This window comes from Lissotriton helveticus, unplaced genomic scaffold, assembly GCF_964261635.1.
Source record: "Lissotriton helveticus unplaced genomic scaffold, aLisHel1.1 SCAFFOLD_590, whole genome shotgun sequence".
Taxonomy (NCBI): Eukaryota; Metazoa; Chordata; class Amphibia; order Caudata; family Salamandridae; genus Lissotriton; species Lissotriton helveticus.
Window position 1 is genome coordinate 439100 of NW_027611748.1, and position 22151 is coordinate 461250.

The window sequence follows — 22151 nt, forward strand, 5'->3', positions numbered from 1 at the left end:
GATAAGGTTTTTCCCCAGTGTGGGTTCTTATATGATGAATGAGATTGTTTTTTGTACTGAAACATTTGTGGCATTCAGAGCACTGGTAAAGTTTTTCCCCAGTGTGGGTTAATACATGTTGAGAAAGACTTTGTTTTTTACAAAACCTTTTCTGGCATTCAGAGCACTGATAAGGTTTTTCCCCAGTGTGGGTCCTTGTATGTACAGTAAGGTCTCTTTTTTCACTGAAATATTTCTGGCATTCAGAGCACTGGTAAGGTTTTTCCACAGAGTGGGTTAATAGATGTCGATTTAGACTCCCTTTGAAACTAAACATTTTCTGGCATTCAGAGCACTGGTAAGGTTTTTTGCCAGAGTGGGTTATTACATGGCGAGAAAGACTTTGTTTGTTATAAAACCTTTCCTGGCATTCAGAGCCCTGGTAAAGTTTTTCCCCAGTGTGGGTTAATACATGTTGAGAAAGACTTTGTTTTTTACAAAACCTTTTCTGGCATTCAGAGCACTGATAAGGTTTTTCCCCAGTGTGGGTCCTGGTATGTACAGTAAGGTCTCTTTTTTCACTGAAATATTTCTGGCATTCAGAGCACTGGTAAGGTTTTTCCACAGAGTGGGTTAATAGATGTCGATTTAGACTCCCTTTGAAACTAAACCTTTTCTGGCATTCAGAGCACTGGTAAGGTTTTTTGCCAGAGTGGGTTATTACATGTCGAGAAAGACTTTGTTTGTTATAAAACCTTTCCTGGCATTCAGAGCACTGATAAGGTTTGTCCCCAGTGTGGATTCTTATATGTTCAGTGAGATAAGAATTACTGCTGAAACTTTTTTGGCATTCAGAGCACTGGTAAGGTTTTTCCACAGAGTGGGTTAATAGATGTCGATTTAGACTCCCTTTGAAACTAAACCTTTTCTGGCATTCAGAGCACTGGTAAGGCTTTTTGCAAGAGTGGGTTAATACATGTTGAGAAAGACTTTGTTTTTTACAAAACCTTTTCTGGCATTCAGAGCACTGATAAGGTTTTTCCCCAGTGTGGGTCCTTGTATGTACAGTAAGGTCTCTTTTTTCACTGAAATATTTCTGGCATTCAGAGCACTGGTAAGGTTTTTCCACAGAGTGGGTTAATAGATGTCGATTTAGACTCCCTTTGAAACTAAACCTTTTATGGCATTCAGAGCACTGGTAAGGTTTTTTGCCAGAGTGGGTTATTACATGGCGAGAAAGACTTTGTTTGTTATAAAACCTTTCCTGGCATTCAGAGCCCTGGTAAAGTTTTTCCCCAGTGTGGGTTAATACATGTTGAGAAAGACTTTGTTTTTTACAAAACCTTTTCTGGCATTCAGAGCACTGATAAGGTTTTTCCCCAGTGTGGGTCCTTGTATGTACCGTAAGGTCTCTTTTTTCACTGAAATATTTCTGGCATTCAGAGCACTGGTAAGGTTTTTCCACAGAGTGGGTTAATAGATGTCGATTCAGACTCCCTTTGAAACTAAACCTTTTCTGGCATTCAGAGCACTGGTAAGGTTTTTTGCCAGAGTGGGTTATTACATGTCGAGAAAGACTTTGTTTGTTATAAAACCTTTCCTGGCATTCAGAGCACTGATAAGGTTTGTCCCCAGTGTGGATTCTTATATGTTCAGTGAGATAAGAATTACTGCTGAAACTTTTTTGGCATTCAGAGCACTGATAAGGGTTTTCCACAGAGTGGGTCATTGCATGTCGATAAAGTTGCGGTTTGAAACTAAACCTTTTCTGGCATTCAGAGCACTGATAAGGGGTTTCCCCAGTGTGGATTCGTATGTGATGTGTGAGCCTACTTTTTAAACTGAAACATTTCTGGCATTCAGCGCACTGGTAAGGTTTTTCTACAGAGTGGGTTAATACATGTCGAGAAAGACTTTGTTTGTTACAAAACCTTTTCTGGCATTCAGAGCACTGATAAGGTTTTTCCCCAGTGTGGATTCTCATATGCTCAGTGAGATAAGATTTATCTCTGAAACTTTTTTGGCATTCAGAGCACTGAGAGAGGATTTTCCCAGTGTGCATTCTCTCAAATTCAGTGAGATGAGATTTATGGTTTAATCTTTTTTTGGCTCAGGTAACTTTTTCCCCAACGTGGGTTATTTTGCTTTGATTGAAGCAGGTTTGAACACTGAAATTGTTCTAACAGCCCGTGTTTTTATAAGGTGTATTCCTAGAGTTAATATCTCTACATTTAGTTTTCTCTTGCTTATATGCCACGGTGAGAGTGAACCCGATTTTAGAGTCGGGCTTGTTTAGATAATGTTCAGCATTTATCTCTAAAAGATATTGTGTGTAATCTTCTTAACACTTGCATTGAGCAAAATATGTCTGGATGCAGCCCTGTAACACCTGTCGAAATGTTTGTAGCAGATAATAGTCTTTTGGTTATAGCCTCTCCGGCAGCAACTTATTTTGTGACTGAAGTTTTTCTCAAATCTATTTGTATAGGTTCTTAGCAATGCAGTGATAAGGAGTTAGTCTGATATTTAATGATTAAACTGATAAGTACCTTTTTGCACTGGCGTAATGGCAGTAACTGAGGGAGTTAGAACGCGCACAGTAATATTGTGGCTCATCAGTCAAAGAACATCAGTTCCTTTTACCCGTTCTGTGTTTGGTGTAAGGTTAAGGATTGTAGTTCTGAAGACGAGGATATATTTACATTAGCTATAGCGCAACGGTGCTCATTTAATCCATTTTGATATTTAACAGTTTTACATATCACTCCTGCACAACAGATAAGGTTGAGGCGATTTACATAGAATTACAGAACAGTACACAATAACAAGGAAACAATCTGAGATGGTCATGAACAACACAATAAAGTGGTGAATTTTTAAGGTTTTCGCCAGAGTGAGCAGAGTGGGTCGAGGTGTTCTAGCCCGAGGCAGATAGTCTCAAACTTGCATAACTGGTTAAAAACGGTTGTTGAACAAAGGTGATTTTCCAATCTTTTGGGTGTTAGCGTGTCAGCTTCGGAGTCTTATATCAGTGTCTTTTCTTTGATAGTTTGCAGAAGAAACCTTTTGTTATATCTTTCTTTTATGCAGTGTGTGCTTCCTCTCTGGAATTACATGATGCTTTAGATCATGCGTCCTTTAGATGAACGTTATTCTGTCATGCTGAGACAATTTGTCTTTCTGATAATATTTCAGATGAGGATGTTGTGATTGGTCTTTCTGACACTATTTCTGATGCTGTGTGGACAGATATGACTTTGCTCTGGGTTAACGAAATGCAAAATTAGAGACTTCACTTACAGCTATAGTACTTTCCTCAGCTCCTACTTCCTCGCCACACCTAGATTTTGGAAATTGTTTAAACTTAGAATGCTGGATGTCCTTCGGTTTTTCAAAATAATCCTTCTTATGGCACTAACATTCAGTTGGCTGGTGCTAAATCTTGCTTTCTTCGTCCGTAATTTCAATCACCTATAGTATTAAAATTAAATAGTTAATACATGTAAATATCCCCAAAAATAATTTACAAGCCATATCAATGCAGAATTGCAAAATTTTGAAAGTGTTGAGCCGTTCTTCAGACAGAGCAGAGTGTAGAATGGTAGCCTGAGAGTACTTGGATCTAGGAGTGAGGATTTTTAGAATTTCCAACATTTTATTAAGCTGAGAAAGGATACATGTACCCTATGGACTTGTAACATGGAATCCCAAAAGCAGACATTAAAGTCATATGGACTGGCACCAAAAAGATATTTAAAATAGAATACTATTAATTAATTTTAATGTATATTTCTAGGATGGGAATTTCCCCTCCACGGACAACAGGCATTTCGCCCTGCCCTGAGTTACCACCTACTTGTATCTGGTAATCTGACTTTTGAGCTCTGGCCTCTGCCGCACGCAAATCTGTTGTGTGTTGCGAGGACTATGCTGTTATATTCTCTGTTAATCTGTTTACATTATTTGTATAAAGTTAATGTATCACTTTAAGGCATGAGACCTGTTATGTTTCTGTATTGGCTTATGATTCTAAACAGAGCTTTGCTAACATAGCATTCTGTGCTGGAGAGCAGTTGTATCTTGCTGTTATCCTGACAGGATCTATGCTGTGCTGTTACCTCAATAAATGGAAAGGTTTCAAAGTCGGGGCATTTACAATGTCATTTTTAATATCTACAAATGCTTTGTTTTGTTCATCCTTCCACGCAAACATAGTTTTCTGTCTTAATAATTTCCTTAATGGTTCCATTTTAGTTCCGAAATTTTCTACGAATTTACTGTAATATTCGCACATTCCTGAAAAGGACAATAATTGATCCCTGTTAGCTGGAGCTGGAGCTTTGAGAATAGCATCTACATTAGATGGTTTAGGAACTAAACCTTCACCTGACAATGTATGTCCCAAATATTCAACTGACTTACAAAAAAACTTACATTTATGTGCCTTCAAGGTGAGTCCACTATTCTCCAGTCTTTTACATACTTGATCTAAATGTGATTCATGTTCTTGTTCATTTTTGGAAACAACAAAAATATCATCCTGGAAGCATTTGACAAAAAGATCTAAATCTCTAAAAATTTGGACATCACCCACTGAAAAACAGAGGCAGCTGGTGCCAATCCAAATGGCATTCTTTTATACTGGAAAAGTCCCATAGGTGTAATAAAGGCGGTGTATTTCTTGGAATCCTCAGTTAGCTCAATTTGATGGTACGCTGATCTGAGATCAAGGGTGGAAAATATTTGCGCACCATCAAGGAAACAAGCTCATTTATATTAGGAAGGGGGTGACAATCAATAATGATGTTGGCATTTAACGCTCTCAAATCAATACATACGCGTAATTTCTGATCAGGTTTTCGTACAAGGACAATGGGGGACACCCATTCCGAAGATTCAATGGGTTCTATAATGTTTTCTTTAAGTAAATCATTTAACATTTCTTTCAATTCATCTCTAATATTGAGAGGAACACCTCTTAATTTTTGTTTCACTGGCAGAGCATTGTCTTTCAAAACAATTTTATGCGCAAAATTTTAAGTTTTCCCAAACGATCACAGAAAACCGTGTTGTATTTAAGGCTCCAACATTCCATGTCCTTCTTTTTATCCTCATGTGCCACACAATTCTGGCTTGTGGTACTTACCATATCTGACTCACTGCATAGGCAAACTGGATCTTTGGAGCGTGGATTTAACATAATCCCTAGCTCAAATTGATCACGCCAACCAAGAACATTGACACCTTTGACAGCAATGTATAACTTAATCATGGCAGATCTACTTCTAAAGATTATGGGTACCTTAAAAAATCCCTCAACATCAAAAATGGATCCATTAAAACCTTCAGCTAAAATGTCTGATGGTATCATGTTTGCAATATCACATACATCTAATAATTTCTCATTAAAATATTCTCTAGTGATAATTGTCCATGGTGAACCCTAGTCCACCATGAGCTCAATTTCCTTATTAAGTATATAAAAAGGACATTTTGGAGATCCCATACTTCCTATGACAACACAACTTTTTTGTTCTCGTATGCCGTTGACCATATATGGCAGGTCGGCGATATTTAAGATGGTAGCCCTACCCAGGCTGCTATACCAATTACAGAACCATCAATACCCAATCCAACCCGCATGGTTTAAGCGAGTAAACACGGTCTTGGGTCAGTTCCTCTGGGAGGGCGGCTCCATCAGGGTGGTGCTGCGCATGTGCTTTCGTTCTACATACGGAGGGGGACTGGCGACCTCAGACGTCCTTTCCTATTATCAGGCGTCTCATCTTCTTGTTCTAAATGATTGGTGGTATGGAGATAGGGGTGACCCGGCCTATGCGCTGGAGAGACTGCTGATGAAGCCACACACACTACACACGCTGTTGTACGCACCAAAGAAATGAGGGGCCTTGCCGATGGCGACGCAGGTCGTTTTTGATGTTTGGCGGCGAGCACTGAAGCGGATGGGGTGGTGGCAAACCCTGACAGGGGAGACTCCCCTCTGGCACAACGGCCGCCTCCAGGGGCTGACTACCCTAGCGGGATTTGTGGGTTGGGATGCCATCGGCATCTCTAAACTGGGAGATGTTATGGCCGGGACGACGCTTAAGTCGTTCCAGGAGTTGAGAGATGAATTTGACATGCCTCATACACAGTTTTTTCGGTACTTACAATTTCGCCATGCCCTGGCTCCGGATCTGGAGGGTCTGAGGTCCCTCCCTGAGTTTAGCCCACTGGAGGCCCGCGTCTTTGTGGGGGAATTGGATACCAAACAAATATCTTGCATTTATCAATCTTTGATCATACACTGAATGAATGAATGAACCAAGTCTTGTTATGCGCAAACTTAGCCCCATGGGCGTCAAGGCGCCTAAATCAAATATATCAGCAAAATCCCCCATTCTGCAGCCTTCTCTCATTGATATGCCCTCTTAAAAAGGCAGGTTTTAAGGGCTTTTTTAAATGTCTCCAATGTAGGAAGGGTTTTTATTAGGATGGGGATAGAGTTCCAGAGCTTCGGAGCAGCAACAGAGAAAGCTCTGGCTCCCCATCTAACTAATACACTGCTCCTCTGATTTATGCTCCCTTAAGGAGAAATGGGAGGAAGATGTCGGACCACTGGAGGAGGAAGATTGGAGTGAGGCACTGGCGAGTTCTAGAGGCGCGGCCATCTCGATTCGCCTCCGGCTGATCCAATTTAAATACTTTCACAGGGTGTACTACACGCGGCAGAGGCTATGGAGAGCGAGACTCATTGCGTCCCCAGAGTGTACTAGATGTGGGAGCGAGGAGGTTACCTTCCTCCATACAGTGTGGAGTTGTGGACGCCTGGACAGATTCTGGTGCGGTGTCTGGAATGGCCTGGATGAGGCGTTGGGTTGGGTGCTCCCGCGCACGCCGTGCCTGGGACTGCTGCATGTGCTGGATGGAGTGGGAGGCAACTTATACAAGAGGCATTTGCTACTATTGGGACTGACGATAGCCAAGCGCGACATAGCTAAGGCCTGGAAGGACCAGCAGCCCCCGTCACTTCTCACTTGAAGTGGGGCCTAGACTTCTGTATGGGGATGGAGAAGCCCATATTCCTGACTCGTGGCTGCCCCAGCAAACATTATAAGATATGGAAGAGGTGGGCAGACTATAGAGGCATTTGGTTGGAGCCTCCAGTAGAGCAGGATCCGGATCCAGACATATGAGTGAACTTGCCGACCGGATGAATGTGCGCGAGTGGCTTGAACAGTCGATTGTCGTGCGGGGGGGGATACAGGGTGGGAGGGGAGAGAGCAGTTGTTGGGGGGGAGGGTTCAGGGGGTTGAGGAGGGGGCCTTGTTCACTCTAACTGTTTCCATTGTTTAGACTACAAAAGCAATGACTGATGGTGTTATTGTACAAATGTATTGATTCTTGGCAGATTCCTCTGGGGTACAGAGATCTGTGGCTACCCATGTGACCAGTCAATAAAATCTGTTTTGAAAAAAAAAAAGATCTCCGAGAAAGTGCCCTCTAGTGGTGCCCACCAGGCATTGTAGCGCCGGCCTGGTGAAGAGTATAGCCCAATGATGAAGCATGTCACCTTCAGGTGAGTGAACGCAACTTGTCTTAAGAGCACATGCTTCCTAGGGTGTCTGCGTTCAGTTACAGATAATGTCTCTGGGACTGAACCTCCGGAACAGTATACTGTGATTTGACTGTTTTATTTTAACAAATGTACATAGCAGATATTGGCGCTTGCGTGTTTCACAAAAATGATCGGATACCTGCCTCGGAGCGCACTTTTTCCAAATGAGTATGGAATTATAATATTGCTTCTACAAGCTCCTTACCTGTGCGAGTTATCGGGAACGATGCAGGGGCAGACCCAAACCAGCCACACTTGGAGATCAATGCCAAATACTGAAGAATGAACAGAGCTTCCAAGCTGGTGACCATTACTTAATTGACCTTGAAAATAAAAGACACGTTTTTAGTATTGGTGACTCATGACCAAAAAAAACCAAAAGGTTATAAATTCAATATTGTGTCAAATACTTAAAAAATGGAAATGGATGTGCTGAATGGATGTTGCCCCAGGTCATGCGTGACACCCTCCACCACTATTGCTTATGGGACTTGTAGTTTTGTTTTTCTCATTAAAAGGATGGTCTCTAAAGTCCCAGTGTTCTAAGCGATGTTGGTCAAAATCAGAGGCCTGACGGAGGATGAAGCATGACACTGCTCTGCTTAGCAGTGAGATGAATGACAGTTCCCCAGCCCTTCCGTTCTTTGACCTACAGAGGCTCGTCGGCCATTCATATTTTTTGCAACGACAAAGAAACTTTTATTGCAGCTTGTGTCAATGAAGAAATAAAACCCCTGGACATGTTTAATTAACTACTGACAAACATGAACAATCAAGAACATGAGTTTCTGGAAAACTATCAAGCCCCCAATCAGAATCAGCCGCCCTTCACACCCAGGAATTCTTGAGGCTTTGGAGAGGATGAATTGCATGTGGTATAAGAGGAACACTACATCGACTCAAGGCTCACTTCTCAGGGATGTACTGAAATGCCAGCCTCATAACACACTTAGCCAGCTCTACGCCTCCTCCTCCTCAAACTGTTGACCAGCTATCAGGGCAAATGAGCCTGCAGCAAAGCATCGCTGGCTTGGTTCCACACCGGACCAGGCAAGGTGGTCAACTCCATACTCCTCCAAGTCAGCAAGCACTCTGGTTGAGCCAGTCCTAACCCCACATGCATGTTCCCCATCACAACTATTTTATTGGTACTAAGTTATGTTTCTGCCAAATGATTGAGTTAAAAATTGAAAGGTTTTACTATGAAGAGCTGAAAGAGAAATCATGAAGTTTTTCAATATTTCTGAATGTGCCACAGTACACAGGAGCATTATTTCTCTCCAGCAGCAAATCATGTATGTGCCCTGTAGAAAGCACGTTTGAATGAAACATGGAATGCATTGCAGCCAACAATCTATGCAACATCATAGCAGAGTGCAAGATAACTTGTGTTATTATTCCAGCAGAACGAAATGCCATTCCTAATGTGTACGTCATTTTAAAGACAAACCCAGAAAAATGTATGGTCAGTGTTGTTCTTCTGCCTGTTAATAGACAATCTCCATTAATGTGTCAGGAAATAAAATACTATGAGAAATCCTACTCTATGGCAGGGTGCTGCCTGCCACTATATTGCAGGTTACTTCTAACCTAATCGGATTTATACATACATACTCCAGGGTGCTATCAGCTATCGGGTCTGCACACAGCAGTTTGGAGCCACTCAGGAAGGAGGTAAGCTCTTCATTTCATCTTAAGCCCTAAGGTTACATTCACAGCCTGATAGGTCAGGAGAACTTTATCCGTGCTCTCACTGCACCTAGCAGATAGACGTAGCACCTCATAGTCTGTGTTGTGTGCTGGGTGATGCCTGGCATCTTATTATCGTTGGCGCGAGGATGAAGCTCTGATAGGAGCTACTACAAGAAGAGCAGAGAAACAGGACCACAGATCGCCACAGAGCGACAACTGCCCAGAAGCTGAAGAAATAACTCTGGAACAGCAAACCTCCTCCACCCTGGAGATTCTCCAGGGTAAGCAAATGATGGTAATGAAATGCAAACTGCAGCATTAAGGTCACACACTACAACATCTTTCCCTTTAAACAGAATATACAGTCTACAATAAAAAACTAACCAAAAAGCAGCAAAATTAGAAAATGCATTTCCAAATGCTGCAAAAGAGAAAAAGTTAATACAAATTAATAATATTAAACTTTGTTGGTACCTTAGTAATGTACTTACTTCTTGTCTTCACTCCTTCTGCATCAATAACGCTCTGAAAGAAGAAATTACTGCTGTGAGTCTCAGAGTCTTCAGTATTACTGGTCTCAGTCATGAAGACTGCGGTGTCGGAAGATAACTTTCTCTTATTTGGCTTTATAGTTCCACCAGTCACGCCATCGCTATTAGCAGACAGGCCACTGTCAGCAGCATCACAACTTCAGGCAGATCAGCAAAGCGGATATCACCACTCACATTGGGTGAACAGACTCGTCTCTGCAACATACATCCACTCTGTTCTCAAATTTGCTAGGGGCTGTCAAAATGCTGCAATATATTCGCCACACTTTCCTGACTACCTTGTTTTAAAAAGTTATGACATTCAAGCGTAATTCTTGGTTCGTCTGCAAGCTGAAGTTTTTTAGAGATTCGATTGCCACACAATACTCGTCCCATATTTCAATCTGTCCACATGGTGCTTCAACCCTAATAGGTTATCAACTGCCTGTTTTGCAGATAATGTTAGATAGTTTCTGTAAGAAACTGAATTATTATTTGCGGTAGATGTAGAACAATCACAACCGTATTCAGAGTTAACTTTCAAAGCTATTCAATTAACCTAGGATCAACCCCCTGGTACCTAAGCACCGAACAGGCAGGCTTAACTTAAGGTAATATGTCAAATACTTATGCAAAACCGTAAAAGTCAAAATGCAAAACAAAAAAAACAAAAAAAGAAATAGAAAAATAAAGTAAAGTATATTGAACAAAATGACAGTAAAATGACAAAATCCAATAAGGGGAATGAGATATGAACTGTAACGCTGTAAGAATCACAAGGTCCCGGGCATGGATTAGTCTCTCTGGAGCTGACTGCCAAGTCAGAGGAAACCGGAGGCCACGGCTTGCAAGCACATAATGCAGGAATTAGCCGCAGTGGTACTAGAAGGCCTCTAGTGCTCCAGGCTCAGATAGGGCTGCTGGCCTACAGAGGGATTCACAGCAGGTTCTGGCGCAAAGTGCTTAGAGTAATGAGGACAATTAGCAGATGCCCAGCAGGGCAATAGCAGACGGCCGAAGACAGCAAGGCCCGGACGAGACTGAAAGGGAGTGACAGCTAGGGCCCTCACCATCGAGCAACAGCGTAGTGGAGCTCAGCGGGAGGACAACCCGGTGACTGCCACGCACTGGGGCTGGGACCCCCATGACAAGGCATGCCGGTCTGGTGATGTGGTAGGAGATATAGCAGCCATGTCCTCAGCTAGAAGCAAGAAGGATCAGAATCTAAAAAAGATGCTGACCAAGCTCACGATGACTGGCAGCGGAGTAGGGAGGCTCTCCCCAACGACACAAATCAGCCAAGATGTGGACTCCTCTGAAGCCCCAGTTACCCAGGCCTTTTTAGAGTCGCTATTCGGTGCATTACAAGGCGACTTGCAGACGCTGAAAAGGGAAATACCCTGCACACGATATATACGATCAATCCAGGGGCTGCCCCAATTGCCTATAGATAGAAACGGGTCCTCTCCCTCACCCCCCTATACCAATAACCATTTCAAATACCAACCCCACCAGGGATGGTGCTAATAGGTTAAACAGGCCCAGGGGCTCGAATCAGAACAGGTTGTCTAGTACCTCGTGCAGTAATGTTCCTGCCGCCCCAAGTATGAATGGCTAATCAGGATGTCCTGAGTCTGCCGCCCACTGCTTGCCCTTTTGTGTTGGTACTGGCAGGGGTAATTACTTTAAAGAGGGATCAGCATGAGTCATGGGACCAGCTACGCAATAAATGTGTGGACTGGCTATCAAGGCATAGAAGCTTCCATGTATCCGAAATAAAGGATATTATTATGGCACGCAGGGTTGGGTGAGTCAGTGCATCTACAAAAAATATCAAAGGGGACAGTATTCTAATTTACTTTCGCAGACCTTCTTTGGTGAGACACCTACTAAGAGGTTGCAAATTCATAACACATAATAGCACTAACATATGCACACTACCCCTTGGTTATTTCTACAAACCAAGTCATGCTTCTTTCACCAACAACCCCTTTTGAATTACTACCCCTAATAGGTTCAAGGCCTTGTCTGGATTAGAGACCCAAGACTGACTATCAACTTTTGGGGAAAATACTTATCCTGCCATTAGGTTACCTCATGCCCTGCCAGTAACTGTGTACTATTCCCACAACCCACTTATCCCTCCTATGCAAACGAAGGCCTCAGAAAGTTCAGACCTCCATATCTTAAGCTGGAATGTTGCAAGGTTGTAAGCTAAACTTCACCAGCTAGATTGGGTACAACTTATTAAAGACCAAGATATCCTTTTATATCAGGAAACATGGGTCACACAAGAATTGCATATTGAGGGGTTTGAATGCCATAATATCCTAGCAACAATCCTCAAGCAGGATCGACCATTTGGGGGTTTATCAATCTGGGTCAATATTACGACAGGAGGATGCATAAAAACTGTACATACACATAACAATAATGTTCTGTCGTGTATTTCTATAGGTTCTGATTCGATCCCCCTATTCCTGACCCTATTCTGGTTAAACTTACTAGCTAGTTAACTAACAGTCAGCCCATGAGGCAAGAAATCCCCCATGATGCAGATACCGTTATCTGACGCAGTCACACTACGGCACAGGAACGTGTTATCTGATTAGGTCATAACGCTTGAGATCTAATTAGACAAGCGATATTCCTCCAGCCCCTGATAAGGCATACGACGTTCTCATAACAAATCAAACCTATGACAACCTGGATAATCCGTGCGGCCATTGTTTTGATTTCACAGAGAACTTTAGTAAAGAATGTGCTAACGAGCAAGTCGTATGACATCTTTATTGACGTACCTATGTCCATCCTTACGTCAATCTCGGCACCTTTAAGGTATAAATATTGCCGACCTTGCCCTATGCAAACACACGCGTGGTGACAAGACGGAGCAGCCATACTTGCCGAAGCCGAGAGCAGAAGCAGACCCCGCAGGCAGCAGCCCCGCCTTCCTGACGCGCTGAGAGACGCGCTGCTATCTCAAGCCGAGAGACCCAGCACCGGCGCTTCTGGGCAGCCCTCGCAGGCAGCCTGGAATATCGAGAGCAGAGAAAGAGATACCATTCCTCATTCATCCTAAATTCCAGGTACAGAACTGAATAACCCCTCCTAGAGAATTCTTTAGTTATTCACTTGGCAAAAACAAACTTAAACTAAACTGTAACTTTCTATTCCCGCCCACGCATTAGACTTAGGTCAGGTACACGGGGTAGGCGTATTTAGAAACACCAGTTGAGTACGTTTAGTCAAATGTATATGTGTATGTAAATATATTTTAATCATTTTAAAACATCATATGGCTCAGAAACCATATCAATGTTTTTACAGTATTATTTTATACTATTGCTTCTAATGTATGCACTTTACTTAACTATAAGTATTGCAATAATATCGATCCATTTCTCTTGTACGAGAAAAGAGACTGATCAATAAATAACATCTTTTATTGAACACGCCCGTCTCTTCCTTTTCTCTACATTCTGATGAGACTAAGAATGCACGTACTGACTGAGTAAAATAATTGCCTTGTGCTCACACGACTCTCGAGATTGACTCTTGATTAGGGGAGAGCAAAGTTGTCATGTTCTATGGTTGTCAGAAACTAAATCCCTTCTTGTCTAATCAGGGGAGTTCATCCTTCCTTGAACATTCGAGAAAGTTTCTAGCGAACTCTGAGCTTAGCTGGCAAACCCAAAAATTAAGTCTAGTATCGACAGTAGTAGACCTAGTTAACGTCTGGCCTAGGCCTTTACTGCTGTAGGTACTATTCCAATGCGCAGAGCCTATTGGGAAAATAGGAGCTACACTACATGGCGCCCAACGCGTTTGGAAAGGGCGATAAAACTAACGTAAGACATTTAGAGTAACTCAGTCGTGCTTTCTCACTCAGACCCCTTTTCCCAAATACTCCAAAGACGTCTGGAGTGGGTGAAAGGTTATTATATCCTCCAAAACCTCGCAGGAGGGAACTCCTATGTATGGTTCTTGGTCTAGTCAACGTTGAAGGATAAAACAGTTCCAAAATATTGTGCACCTGATCTGCAAATAAAAATAATACCATCCTGTCAGTAAAATGGGAGACAGTGATGGAGAAAGAGAGGCAATTAGATTAGCTACTGAAATAGCAGATGCTGATGCTACCATGCAAACAGCAGACCCGGATATAATACTCATCCAGGTCGCCAAAAGGAGATCTATAACCTTAAAACTTATAGAAAATGGACTGACACCTAGAGGTGGCACAGTCATATTCGTAATTGAGGCACACGAATATCGGCAGACAGAGGTATACTATACATGGATACATTTTCCAGCAGCAAATGCTGTAACAAAGTACTTCCACTATTACAAAGTAGAGGAACCTCCTGAAACGTACACTCCTTTCGAGGAGGTGGAAGTACCACTCAAATTCCAAGAGCATTTGCTCTTATTTGATGGCGCCCTAAAACATAATAATCACATTACAAGGCTCGGTCCTTTAGGAAGACCAGGAGCAACGTGGCCGGTCTTAGCCGGATACACACCACATCCAGACATCGACGAGATGACTGCACCAGAGCTATTAATACAGCTAAAACAACTACTAAAAATTCACAGACAATTAGTTCAGTATGTAATGCGGACTTCAACAATTCAGCCAGCGATTAAACTTCCACAGCTGACCCCTCACCAGGGGAACACAAATAAAATCACACCACAGAACATCCAATCCTGCCTAGGTAAAGTTCCAGCTAAACGGGAACAGATACCATTCTGGTTGGCACAGAAAATTACCCAAATAGAGGCGGTGTTTCCTGACACCACCCCGCTGGAAAAACACAGGATTCTGACTATATGTCTCCCAATGGGAATCGCACCACACATTGAGGACTGTGACACTTGGGGTACAGTCTTTGCTTCAATCTACACAAAAACGCACGGTGTTCCATCCATTTCGGTAATACCAGATGTGCTAAAACAAATTCAAGATGAATACGGTCCAGAACCTGCTTTAACTCTTGGTATGAAATTACTAAAAGACTTCAAACAGGTCTCGGCTATATTACTAGCCAACATAAAGGGTGAAGCAGCAAACGTGGCGATCCGCCAGAGGTTAAAAGAGACAGATATAGCAGACCAACCAGCTGAAATTGCCAGAATCATAGAAAAATCCTATGAAGAACTAGGCAGAGATAGTCTAGGTGGAATACCGGTAAAACCGCAACTGACTACAAGTCCAGAAAAAATGTTTTTTAATAATAATAATAATTCACCAAAAAAGAACTGGGATGGAAATAAACAATCCAATCCTAAAGAAAAGAAATTCCAGTCCAGAGGAAGGTCTCCTAGGCGAAGGGAGAAATCTCCAAACCCGAGACAAAGGTCACCTCAGAGTGAACCCTCTGGGAATAGATATAACCTTAGAAATAGGGATAATATTAAAAAACCTGATAGATATCAAGACATTGATACACGTCCGTCTCAATCTTTTCAGAATTCCTCGCAGAAATCGGAAAGAAGAGGACGATCAGAAGAGCACGCCAAGTCCAAAGACAAGGAACCTGCTCAACTGAAAAAGAAATCACAATTTCCAAAAAAGAAGGTAGCCAGTATCAAGGTAGTTAACAATGCCGAGAATACTGAGGACACAACTGAAAAACGGAGAATGGGCTCAGACAATGCTAGACAGCGCAGCAGAGGTGAGCATAGCTCGCAAAGTCCTTATGAATCATCTGGAGACAGTGGACACGAATGAATACCTTCAAGTGGAAACTGCAGATACCAGAGTTAGCAAGCCCCACAAAATATACGAGATAACATTACGTATAGAGGGAGATAAGACTAGGAAAATAAGGGGACTATTTTGGGATAACCTATCCAAGGGCTATGACATCCTTCTAGCTGAAAAAGACTGGCCACCAGAGTTTGTCAGGGAGTGCCCTCATGGCGAAGAAGTAATTATGCCTGCCTTCTCGAATCAAATCCCGATTCATAAAAAATATACACTTGCTAGAAAGTGGGCAGTGGCCTTAGCACCTGCTTTATATAAAAATCACGTAGGATGGGATGAGGATTCTCCTCCTCACAAAGTCCAGTTAAAATCACAACCTACTGCACAAAGGCAGTACCCAATTAAGCAAGAAGCTAAAAAACAAGTAAATGAAATACTAGATCAGCTAGAATACCAGGGGGTGATTGAAACTTGCACCTCACAAATGAACAATCCTTTGTTTCCGGTCTCCAAACCAGACAATTCATATCGTCTAGTTTTGGATTACCGACACCTTAACACATGTTGCAAAACTTTTGCAGTGCAAAACTCACACAGTGCTGCACTAATGAATAACATAGTGCGCAAAAAATACAAAACAACCTTGGACATCTCCAATGGATTCTTTTGTCAAAACATAGCACCAGAGAGCAGATATTTAACTGCATTTTCAGTAAATGGCACTCAAAAACAATTCTGTCGGTTAGCCCAGGGGTACAAGAACAGCCCGGGGGTATTCTCAGCGAGAGTAACAGAATTACTACAACTATATGATGATGAAGCATTATCTTATGTCGATGACATTTACTTAACAGATGATGACTTGGAAACTCACTTGAAAAGAGTGAACACCATAATACTTGGTTTCGCTGCAGAGGGTTACAAATTCAACTTCAAAAAGTCCAGAATTGCCCATCTGACGGTCCTATTCTTAGGATATGAGTTATCAAGTGAAGGCAAAAGCCTGGCAGACAATTTCCTAGAGAAATGTGCCGTAATCCAAGCTCCTAAAACACTAAAAAACCTACAGTCAATTCTAGGCTTCCTAAATTTCGGAAGAACTTACATTGCAAATTACGCAGAAAGGGTCAAACCCCTTTACGATCTAATTAAACCAGACTTTAAAAGATCCAGTTGGACTCAAGCACACACAGAAATTTTGAGATCCTTACAAACAGACATGCTAATTAAAACAAAATTAGAAACCCGTGATAATACACGCAACCTTGTGATCCGAGTCATCCCAGGGAGATGCGGATTCACATACCTAACCTCTAATGAGGGAGATAAGGTACCAATTGCATTCAAATCACATTTGTACACAAAAGCTGAACAGAGATTCAACAACAAAGGAAAAATTGTTCAAGCAGTTCAAACCGCAATAGCTAGAGAAAAAGACATAGCTGACGGTAGACATATCACAGTCAGAACAGCAGAATCAGCCTTTGAGGCATTAACAACACCGTGTAATTTACCAACAACAACATTGGATCCAGAATGGTTACAATGGGTAAATTCAATCACAACGGACAAAGTATATTACTTCTTTGATCCAGAACTAGAAGAATTAAAAAATCTAAAATATGAAAAAACGTATCCTCTGCCAATCGACATTCTGCCTCTACGACATTACGCCTGTGTAATCTATACAGACGGACATGCTCAACCCTCCGTTTGGGGAGAACATGCATACAATCCCACATGTGAGATTACAAAAGAAGTGTGGCACGGAGGTAAACTAAGACCTCTATTAACAAAATCACACTCAGTAGAAACTAATTCAGAACTACAAACTGAAATATTAGCTTTGAAAATGGCGCTAGATAATGCGGATCGCGAATTCCCGACACTTATAGTGTCAGATTCATATTTCTGCGTCAAAGCATATAACAAGGATTTGCAGGCCTGGATTCAGAACGATTACAAAGATGACACGGATGCACCAATAAAGCAGAGACTGCTCTGGGAACAGGTAGCTCTTTTGAAAAAAGAACTACCAAAGACTCACGTGACACACTCACTGAGTCACCAGCGTGATGGCGTTCACGTTGTAGGGAATTCATTGGCTGAAACAGCCGCAGCGGCAGCCAGTAAACCGGCTCCCGTAGATCGAAAAAAGCGTACATTAAAATACATTGACGGCGAAACAGTGCTGGCAGCAAAAACGTCATCAAAAGGCGACTGCTCGGCGTTACCGATCAACTATCCACTCAATTACACATACATCATAGATGCAAACTCCATTCCTTTTGCTCGAATCCCTGGAGTGGGGGATAGAGTGATTCCAAACATGGACAGGAGAAACTTGTTAATCGCAGACGCACACATGGGCGAGGGTCTCAGACACCTTAAATTAAAAGATTCTCTGGAAGAATTACAATCACGGTACTGGTGGCCAGGCATGAGCCTGCACTACACCATGTTTGTAAAAAACTGCCCAAACTGCAACAGAGATCGCAGTGGGGAGAGAAGCAGTTTAATACCTCGTCGTATCAAGGCAGATAATATCACCACTAAAAAGAATGGCTTGCGATTAACATATACAGGCTAGTTCCCACTTATAATGTAGATCCACAGCACTCGGCTGACGTCCGGACTGTTAAACAAGATTTGCGAGTCTAAATGGCATATACGCTAAGAGCATGCTACGTTCGACCATTTTTTTTTCTTTTTCTCAGGCAATCCAGCCTGGGGGGGGGAAAGAATGGCCAAATGAGCACAGCCCAGCGGGAATCTTCTCACTTCCTTCCTGAGGGTATGGGATGGTGTAAAGAAAAAACCAAGACAGAAAGCAATCTATAATAGAAAGGATATTAGGTTCGGGAGCTGGGTGGGTCAAACATCTAATAAGTGTCCAACGTAGTCTAAATAACTTGCCAAGAAATTCTCTGAAGGGATTCAGTCCGTACGAATTATTATTCAGAACTAGGATGTTGATCTCTGACCTTGATAGTCAGACTTCAGTGGTAACAGAAAAAAGCTTTGATGTCAAAGACCGTTTGGCTATTTTGCAGGACTTAAACAAAACAAGAAAAGACCTGAGCAACATACAGTTGAAAGAACAGCCAACGACCACTGAAGAATCACCACCTGTCCCAGCAAGACCTGTCTGGATTCCAAAAGTCGGGGATCTACTCAGGGAGAAGATCGCGGTAAAGAAGGAATTTGGGCCTTCTTACAGAAAAGCAGTTCCTGTATTGTCTGTCAACGGGACAAGATCAGTTGTACTACCGCCACTTGCTGGAAAAAAGGAGAACCGAGTTGTATCCATCGACCTGGTAAAACCACAACATGTGGCCGATAACCAACAGTAGGCCAAGTGGACTCCCAATAAGTAGCAGAACACCAAGGTTTGCTACCAGTACAGAGGTCCTATCAAAGAGGCTCATCACATTCGAAACGCCTACAGAAGAACAACAAGGACTATGCAACAATGCAATAGAACTTAGACCTCTGAAAACCCAAATAAAGACCTTTAGCAGAGACACACCAATCTATACAGAAGTACCAAGTGAAAATGCAAGAAACAAAAATCCTGAACCAATTGGAACAATTGACAGAACTGCATCCGGTTACTTCATCAACTTCGATGATTCCTCTGAAGGCTTCAGCGAACAAAAGACACAGCCATCATCAAAATCCTTTAAAGACAAAGCGAAGGAACTTTTGAAACAACTGAAAGAAACATATCTAGTTTCCCCATGGATTGAATTTTGGGTGGGTTTTGGTGCATTTATCCTCATACTTTGGCTCATCATGGTATTTACCTTGGGACGCTTCATTGAGGGAAAATATGCTAAAATGGACACAGCAAGTCAGAACATCAACTTGGTCCTCAAACCACACACATCTTCACACGTCGAGAAAAGAGAACTTTCTTCAGAACTTTCTTCAGCCAACTTCACAGCAATTCCAATATCTGGTGGGGTAGCCTGGGACAACACTGACTATGAAATTTATGGTCCGGTCGAGATCCTGAAATATCCACACCAAATCAAGATCTCCTTGAGTGACTTTGCAAAACCAAACTCATTTGCTGATGATTGGGACTTTGAAAGTATAAACAATATGATGTCTGACTTAGTAATGTCTGCTAAATTTACAAAACATGATTATTTGCAGGGTTCTACAAATTATGACAGCATGTACTGCTATAACCATTATGGTAACCATTTCTTGCATAAATCTGCACAACCTAGAAATGTTTTAAATTTTAATCAATGGGAACATTGTGCTACACCTCCAAAAGGGAGCTCTAGAACCGTGTATGGCAAATATTCATATTTTTCAGGTTTTAACATAACTAATGCTGAAACATTTTATTACAAATTGTCAAACAAGACAGGGATGAAAACCATGATAACCAACACAAAATTGATATATTCAGATTCTTTCTTTGAAAAAATGAATACTTTTGGATTTGATTATTGGGACAAACATGTTGATTTGAAAAGTGTTTGGGGTACAAAAGAATGGCAAGTACAGGGTATAGAAGCTTTGTTTAGAGCCTGCATGATCCCAGAACAAATGATATTTTTAAATGACACCGTTCAACAAACCACCTGTCTTGGCTTAGCCAAAATCAAAGATTTAAATAACCGGTCTATTCCAAAGCCAACAATGTTTAGCAATAACTCTGAAACAGATGAAGAAATAGACATAAACCATATACTTAACCAAAACAGAACACATCCTGATTGGAAACAATGGTTGATCTGGCCCACAGATACAAATAACTGTCAAGATAGATTCCTGAATAAAACACAGGGTTTCAAAATGAACAGGCCAGACCCTAGATATCCCCAAAGACATCACCCACAAATAATAACAACCTACAGTGTGGGCAAATTATGCCTTCAATGGCTACAAACTTCCACACTGCCTGAAATTAAGCAACACCTAACTTTACTTACTGATGGTGCTGACTTGCGTGATTTCATAATGGGACCACGCAAACAGCGTCAAAAGCGTTTCATAGCAGCCTCTGTATATGCAGCATACAATGAGGCCTGGAAGGTTACTCAAATTGAGACAGCAGAAAGAATACGGGAAATTGACCGTATTAATTTGGAAAAATCACTTTCTGTAGTGGACAATGGGTTAATGACTCTGTCCTCCAGAATTTTTTCATTGGACAGCATTGTGTCTTCAGCAATCGATATATTATCGCAAGACTTACTGTTATTACAACATGGTCAGTCACAATTGCGTTCTATTGTACAGCTTGGCTGGACGTTACAAAATCTGCGTTCAGGCTATGTGCCTTGGCGTTTAATCAACACAACGTCACTATTTCAAATCTTTAACCTTACTGATAGACAAATCGGTATGGCGCAGAAGGGTGCTGATTATACAATCTTGAGCATTGAAAAACTAGAAAGATTACCGTTGACAATGTCAGAACGACCTGTCAGTGAATGGATAATCCACGGAATCATAAATATTCCAATCTCAACCTTCAGGTTTCAATACTGCCAAAAATATATACAGGCTGGCATGTACGAGAAATTGGGAAAGGGGTACCTTAAAACAACTTGGAACCTGCCCTATTCACATGCATGTGTCAGTAACAAAGGACAGAAAGTGTTTCTTAGTGGCAACAATTGTGCTATGTCACTAAGCGGCACGCTTCTGTGTAACGGTATTAGTTTGCACGGAGCCTGTGAAGGGAATTCATACAACCTTTCATGTCACCAGCAAGGCGCACCTGCAACTGAAATAGAACCATTCTTTCAAAGACTCTATAATGGGAGTTACATTCTTATTGTAGACCGCAGATGCTGTAGTCTTATGCCCGGGACTCCTTATCTCGTCACTACGACGGCGAAGGTCAAGTGCTGTGGACGTTCTTTGTTCCCCAGCTCCTTTCCAGACAGGGAGGCGAGGGCATGGCCCAGTTTGAAAATTACTTCTATTCGAATAGACACTTTAAGCAGAATGAAAACAGTGCTTCTTCAGACGCCTACAAGGCTCACGTCATCTAAAGAAACGTATGATCTACAAGTCGCAAGGACGACTGCAGAGATACATACATTATTATCAAATAATTCCCCCGTACATTTCGCGGAAATCCTGAGCGAAATCTTAAATATTTCTGATACCACAGGGGTCTCAAAGGTATTTAAGACAGTATTTTCGATGGCATTAACACCATTCAAAGCCATACTGGGTATTTTTCCAGACTTCGTCCATTCGATTTTTGGCGGACTTCCCCTGATCCTAGGACTAATTGCGGGAATCCTATTCCTAGTCCTTATTTTTCGTTATGGCAACCCATGTCACAGATCAAACTCTCGCGACAATGGAAGATACGATCCTAGCCATTGGATACCGGGACCGGATATCAAAAATCCTGGGACTATCCCGGCTTAGAGACCTAAACATGACTTGGTTTCTATCATTTCGACCAATGTGGCAAAGGTGTGTTTTACCTGTACTAAGGTGTCTGCTATGCGGAGAAGAATGCGTGTTAGACACCTGTCTGACGCTACAATCGGATGCGCCGGTGGATGCAGATACACTGTTGGTTCCTACCAAGGTTCACGCACTGTGCTGCCCTCAAAGGCTGCCAATTCTGATG

The 22151-nt window shown here is 42.0% G+C and overlaps 1 protein-coding gene across 3 annotated transcripts in view; it reads right to left on the reverse strand.

The window, feature by feature from the left end:
- Positions 1-22151, reverse strand: part of LOC144806644 (uncharacterized) — a 352101-nt gene that overhangs the window by 320764 nt on the left and 9186 nt on the right. The window contains exons 2-4 of one of the 3 annotated variants that reach the window (XR_013605864.1): positions 9781-9814; positions 7803-7920; positions 3280-3450 (exon numbers count right to left, since the gene is read on the reverse strand). The gene's annotated coding sequence lies outside the window, so the exon portion shown is untranslated. Of the gene's footprint in view, positions 1-1933; positions 3451-7802; positions 7921-9780; positions 9815-22151 lie in introns of those variants that run through there. The other 2 variants (XR_013605863.1, XR_013605865.1) reach the window with 2 other exon arrangements.